General features: G+C 38.8%; 1 non-coding gene across 1 annotated transcript; it reads right to left on the reverse strand.

Annotated features, from left to right (window-relative positions):
- Nucleotides 1–6,032: 6,032 nt before the first annotated feature.
- On the reverse strand, nucleotides 6,033–6,140 carry LOC130978447 (small nucleolar RNA R71). The gene has a single exon (XR_009086090.1). It is a non-coding gene; the product is annotated as a small nucleolar RNA R71 (small nucleolar RNA).
- Between the last annotated feature and the right edge of the window lie 1,030 nt (nucleotides 6,141–7,170).

The raw sequence follows: 7,170 nt of genomic DNA on the forward strand, positions 1-7,170 counted from the left end.
AGTGACTGACAACCACTCTTGTTCTACAAGCATATGAGGCTCCAATGTTTATCTCTTGGATTCCTGATACATGATGCATGGTTGATCGCCTGACAACCGAGTGCTCGCCTGACAAACGAGCCAGCCATTTCGTGAGATCAGAGTCTTCGTGGTATAGGCAAGAACTGATGGCGGCATTCAAGAGAATCCGGAAGGTCTAACCTTGTCTGTGGTATTCTGAGTAGGATTCAATGATTGAATGACTGTGACGTGCTTCAAACTCCTAGCAGGCGGGGCGTTAGTGACAGACGCAAAAGAATCACTGGATTCTATTCCGGCCTGACCGAGAACCGACAGCTGGATAGCCGTGCCGTGACAGGGTGCATTGAACATTTCCACTGAGAGGATGGGAGGTAGCCACTGACAACGGTGAAACCCTTGCATAAGCTTGCCATGGAAAGGAGTAAGAAGGATTGGATGAAGACAGTAGGAAAGCAGAGAGACGGAAGGGAAAGTATCTTCATACGCTTATCTGAAGTTCTCACCAATGATATACATAAGTATCTCTATCTTTATCTTTATGTTTTATTCATCATCTATACCCATTTGAGTCTGCCTGACTAAGATTTACAAGGTGACCATAGCTTGCTTCATACCAACAATCTCCGTGGGATCGACCCTTACTCGCGTAAGGTTTATTACTTGGACGACCCAGTGCACTTGCTGGTTAGTTGTGCAAAGTTGTGTAGTGATCACAATTTCGCGCACCAAGTTTTTGGCGCCGTTGCCGGGGATTGTTTTGAGTATGGACAACTGACGGTTCATCTTGTTGCTTAGATTAGGTATTTTTCTTCGGAGTTCTTAAGAATAAATTCTAGTGTTTCATGATGATCTGTTGAAGTCTGGCTGGCTGAGAAGCCATGTCTGATCTTATTGGACCGAGGTTTCAACTGATCATCACAATAGCTTGTTGATTTCTATCAATCTTGCTATTGGAGCAATGATCTGCTAAGGCTTGGCTGGCCATTGGCCATGTCTAGTGTTTTGGACCGAAGCTTTCTTTGAAAGCTTGGCTGGCTGTGAAGCCATGTCTAATTCCTGGACCGGAGTCTTAGACTAACATTGCAATGATTCCTGGAATCCAAATTGAGAATTCTGAAACCTTTATTTTTTATTTTCATATAATTTTCAAAAAAGCACAAAAAAATTTATAAAAATCATAAAAACCAAAAATATTTTATGTTTCTTGTTTGAGTCTAGTGTCTAATTTTAAGTTTGGTGTCTTGCATGCATTGTTTATTTGATCTTGGTTCTATTTTCAAGTCAATAGTACAGGGAACTGAAGATTCAAAACATGCAGCAGAGGAATTACACAGAAAAAGCTGGGCGTTCAAAACGCCCAGTGAAGAAGGACAGACTGGCGTTTAAACGCCAGCTAGGGTACCTGGTTGGGCGTTTAACGCCCAAAAATGTAGTGCATTGGGCGTTAAACGCCAGAATGTGCACCATTCTGGGCGTTTAACGCCAGGATGGCACAAGGGGGAGGATTTTGTTTTCAAAATCAATTTTTTTCAAGTTTTCAAAGTTTTTCAAAATCAAATCTTTTTCAAATCATATCTTCTCAATCAAATGTTTTCAAAATCAATTTCTTTCCTTTTTCAAAGATACTTGCTAACAATTAATGATTTGATTGAACATTTTAAGTATGCTGCCTTTTCTGTTGAGAAAGGTTTAATGTCTGAATCATATCTTTTCTTGTTAGCCAAGTCATTAATTTTTAAAATCAAATCTTTTTAAAATTGTTTTCAAAATCATATCTTTTCAATCATATCTTTTTAAAACCATAACTTTTCAATCATATCCTTTTAATCACATCTTTTTCAAAACAGTTTTTTTTATCATATCTTTTTGATTTCTAATTTCAAAATCCTTTTTCAAAAATTACTTGATTTCTTTTCCACTCATAATTTTCGAAAATCATTTAAAGTTTTTCAAAAATGTTTTCAAAATATTTCACTTAATTTTCGAAAATTTCTTCCTCTCTTCCCACATCCTTCTATTTATGGAGTACTGATGAGCGGATAATTTGTATACTTTTTGGCATTGTTTTTAGTATGTTTTTGATGTGATATAGTTAGTTTTTAGTATATTTTTATTAGTTTTTAATTAAAATTCACTTTTCTGGACTTTACTATGAGTTTGTGTGTTTTTCTGTGATTTCAGGTATTTTCTGGCTGAAATTGAGGGACCTGAGCAAAAATCTGATTCTGAGACTCAAAAGGACTGCAGATGCTGTTGGATTCTGACCTCCCTGCACTCGAAGTGGATTTTCTGGAGCTACAGAAGCCCAATTGGCGCGCTCTCAACGGCGTTGGAAAGTAGACATCCTGGGATTTCCAGCAATATATAATAGTCCATACTTTGCCCAAGATTTGATGGCCCAAACCGGCGTTCAAAGTCACCTCAAGGAATCCCAGCGTTAAACGCTGGAACTGGCACCCAAATGGGAGTTAAACGCCCAAACTGGCACCAAAGCTGGCGTTTAACTCCAAGAAGAGTCTCTACACGAAATTTCTTCATTGCTCAGCCCAAGCACACACCAAGTGGGCCCGGAAGAGGATTTTTATGTCATTTACTCATTTCTGTACACCCTAGGCTACTAGTTTCTTATAAGTAGGACCTTTTACTATTGTATAAAAATCTTTTGATCACTTTTAGATCTCTAGATCATCTTTGGACATTTTAGTTCTTAGATCATTGGGAGGCTGGCCATTCGGCCATGCCTAGACTTTATGCTTATGTATTTTCAACGGTGGAGTTTCTACACACCATAGATTAAGGTGTGGAGCTCTGCTGTACCTCGAGTATTAATGCAATTACTATTGTTCTTTCATTCAAATTCCGCTTGTTCTTTATCCAAGATATCACTTGTTCTTCAACATGATGAAGGTGATGATTGACGCCCATCACCATTCTCACTCATGAGCAAAGTGACTGACAACCACTCTTGTTCTACAAGCATTTGAGGCTTAGTGAATATCTCTTGGATTCCTGATTGCACGATGCATGGTTGATCGCCTGACAACCGAGTGCTCGCCTGACAAACGAGCCAACCATTCCGTGAGATCAGAGTCTTTGTGGTATAGGCAAGAACTGATGGCAGCATTCAAGAGAATCTGGAAGGTCTAACCTTGTCTGTGGTATTCTGAGTAGGATTCAATGATTGAATGACTGTGACGTGCTTCAAACCTGTAACCTACTGGGCGTTAGTGACAGACGCAAAAGAGTTATTCTATTCCGGTAGGGGAGGGAACCACACCGGTGATTGGCAGCACTGTGACAGAGTGTGTGCATTAGCTTTCACTGCGAGGATGGGAGGTAGCTGCTGACAACAGTGAGACCCTATACGAGCTTGCCATGGAAAGGAGTAAGAAGGGTTGGATGAAGACAGTAGAAAAGCAGAGAGACGGAAGGGAAGGCATCTTCATGCGCTTATCTGAAGTTCCTACCAATGAATTACATAAGTATCACTATCTTATCTTTTATGTTATTTTCGTTCATCACCATATATATCTGAGTTTGCCTGACTAAGATTTACAAGATGACCATAGCTTGCTTCAATACTAACAATCTCCGTGGGATCGACCCTTACTCACGTAAGATTTATTACTTGGACGACCCAGTGCACTTGCTGGTTAGTTGTGCGAAGTTGTGTAATGCCATGGTATTGAGCGCACCAAGTTTTTGGAGCCATTACCAGGGATTATGAGAGTTGTGAAAAAGTATAGTTCACAATTTCGCGCACCAAGTTTTTGGCGCCGTTGCCGGGGATTGTTCTAGTTTTGAGCAAGCCTTTGGTAACATCAGTGCCAAGATCCGGCAACAACATCAAATTTTTGGTGTTATTGCCTGGGATTGTTCAGGCTGGACAACTGACGGTTCATCTTGTTGCTTAGATTAGGTATTTTTTTTTCGAAATTCTTGAAGATGAATTCTAGAGTTTCATGATGATTTGTTGAAATCTGGCTGGCTGAGAAGCCATGTCTAATCTGATTGGACCGAGGTTTCAACTTATCACCACAAGAGCTTGTTGATTTCGTATCAATCTTGCTTTTGGAGCAGTGATTTGCTAAGGCTTGGCTGACCTTTGGTCATGTCTAGTGTTTTGGACCGAAGCTTTCTTTGGAAGCTTGGCTGGCTGTGAAGCCATGTCTAATTCCTGGACCGGAGTCTTAGACTAGCATTGCACTGATTCCTGGAATTCTCATTAAGAATTTTGATACCTTCTTTTTCCACTTAATTTTCGAAAAACACAAAAAAAAATTAAAAATTTAAAAAATCATAAAATTCAAAAATATTTCTTGTTTGAGTCTAGTGTCTCATCCTAAGTTTGGTGTCAATTGCATGCATTCATATGTCTTAGTGATCTTCAAGATGTTCTTGATGATTCACTTGCTCTGATATTTGAATTCTATTGACTTGAGTATTTTGTGTGTCTCATATGCATTTTCAGTTCATTAGTGTCAGTAGTATACAAACTGCTAAGTTTGGTGTCTTGCATGCATTGTTATTTGATTCTTGTTGCATTTTAATTATTAAAAATCCAAAAATATTTTTAATTTGTGTCTTTTCAAGTCAATGATACAAGGGATTGAAGATTCAGAACACACTGCAGAGGAATTATACAGAAAAAGCTGAGCATTCAAAAATGCCCAGTGAAGAAGGCAGACTGGCGTTTAAACGCCAGCCAGGGCACCTGGTTGGGCGTTTAACGCCCAAAAAGGTAGCATTTTGGGCGTTAAACGCCAGGATGGTGCTAGGGGGGAGATTTTGTTTTCAAATCAATTCTTTTCAAGTTTTTCAAAATCAAATCTTTTTCAAATCAAATCTTTTCACTCAAATGTTTTCAAAATTAATTTCTTTCCTTTCAAAGATACTTACTAACAATTAATGATTTGATTGAACATTTTTTGCCTTTTCTGTTAAGGAAGGTTTTATGTTTGAATCATATCTTTTCTTGTTAGGCAAGTCAATAATTTTCCAAATCAAATCTTTTAAAATAATTTTCAAAACATATCTTTTAAAATGGTTTTCAAATCATATCTTCTCAATCACATCTTTTTAAGACAATAACCTTTCAATCATATTTTTTTATCATATCTTTTTCAAATTAGTTTTCAATCAAATCTTTTTAGTTTCTAATTTCAAAATCTTTTTCAAAAATCACTTGATTTCTCTTCCACTTTCAATTTTCGAAAATTATCAATCAAATTTTCAAAATATTTTCAAAATCTTTTAATTGAATTTTCGAAAATCCTCTTCCCTCCTTCTCACATCCTTCTATTTATGGAGTACCACTCCTTCTAAATGCACAATTCGAACCTTATCTAATTAAAGTTCGAATTCTTCTTCTCCTTCTTCTTTCTATTTCTCTTTTCCTCTGACATTTCAAGGAATCTCTATACTGTGACATAGAGGATTCCACATTTTCTTTTTCTCTTCTCTTTCATATGAGCAGGAGCAGAGACAAAGGCATTCTTGTTGAAGCTGATCCTGAACCCGAAAGGACCTTGAAGAGAAAGCTAAGAGAAGCCAAAGCACAACTCTCTTTAGAGGACCTGACCGAATTCTTCAAAGAAGAAGAACCCATGGCAGCCGAAAACAACAACAATGCCAACAATGCAAGGAAGGTGCTGGGTGACTTTACTGCACCTACTCCCGACTTCTATGGGAGAAGCATCTCTATCCCTGCCATTGGAGCAAACAACTTTGAGCTTAAGCCTCAATCAGTTTCTCTAATGCAACAGAATTGCAAGTTCCATGGACTTCCAATGGAAGATCCTCATCAGTTTTTAGCTGAATTCTTGCAAATCTGTGACACAGTCAAGACTAATGGGGTTAACCCTGAGGTCTATAGACTGATGCTATTCCCTTTTGCTGTAAGAGACAGAGCTAGAATATGGTTGGATTCTCAACCTAAAGAAAGCCTGGACTCTTGGGAAAAGCTAGTCAATGCCTTCTTGGCAAAGTTCTTTCCACCACAAAGATGGAGTAAGCTTAGAGTGGAAGTCCAAACCTTCAGACAGAAGGATGGAGAATCCCTCTATGAAGCTTGGGAAAGATTCAAACAATTAATCAGAAGATGTCCTTCAGACATGCTTTCTGAATGGAGCATCATAGGTATTTTCTATGATGGTCTCTCTGAACTATCTAAGATGTCCTTGGATAGCTCTGCTGGAGGATCTCTTCATCTGAAGAAGACGCCTGCAGAAGCTCAAGAATTGATTGAAATGGTTGCAAATAACCAATTCATGTACACTTCTGAAAGAAATCCTGTGAACAATGGGACTAGTCAGAAGAAAGGAGTTCTTGAGATTGACACTCTGAATGCCATATTGGCTCAGAATAAAATATTGACTCAACAAGTCAATTTGATTTCTCAAAGTCTGTCTGGAATGCAAAATGCACCAAACAGTACTAAGGATGCTTCATCTGAGGAAGAAGCCTATAATCCTGAGAACCCTTCAATGGAAGAGGTGAATTACCTAGGAGAACCCTATGGAAACACCTATAATTCTTCATGGAGGAATCACCCCAATTTCTCATGGAAGAATCAAGAGAGACCTCAACAAGGTTTCAATAATAATGGTGGAAGAAACCGGCTTGGCAATAACAAGCCTTTTCCATCATCTTCTCAGCAACAGACAGAGAGTTCTAAGCAGAATACTTCTGACTTAGCAACAATGGTCTCTGATCTAATAAAGACTACTCAAAGTTTCATGAATGAAACAAGGTCCTCCATCAGAAATTTGGAAGGACAAGTGGGTCAGCTGAGCAAGAAAGTCACTGAACTCCCTCCTAGCACTCTCCCAAGTAATACAGAAGAAAATCCAAAAGGAGAGTGCAAAGCCATAGATATGGCCGAATATGGAGAGGAAAGAGAGGAGGAGGACGCCACTGAGGAAGACCTCAGTGGGCGTGTACCAATCTCCTCTGAGTTCCAATGGGAATCTGAGGCTCAAAATGAGACCATAGAGATTCCATTGGACTTACTTCTGCCATTCATGAGCTCTGATGAGTATTCTTCCTCTGAAGAGGATGAGTATGTCACTGAAGAGCAAGTTGCTAAATACCTTGGAGCAATCATGAAACTAAATGACAAGTTATTTGGAAATGAGACTTGGGAGGATG

Source organism: Arachis stenosperma, chromosome 4 (assembly GCF_014773155.1).
Source record: "Arachis stenosperma cultivar V10309 chromosome 4, arast.V10309.gnm1.PFL2, whole genome shotgun sequence".
NCBI classification, from domain to species: Eukaryota; Viridiplantae; Streptophyta; class Magnoliopsida; order Fabales; family Fabaceae; genus Arachis; species Arachis stenosperma.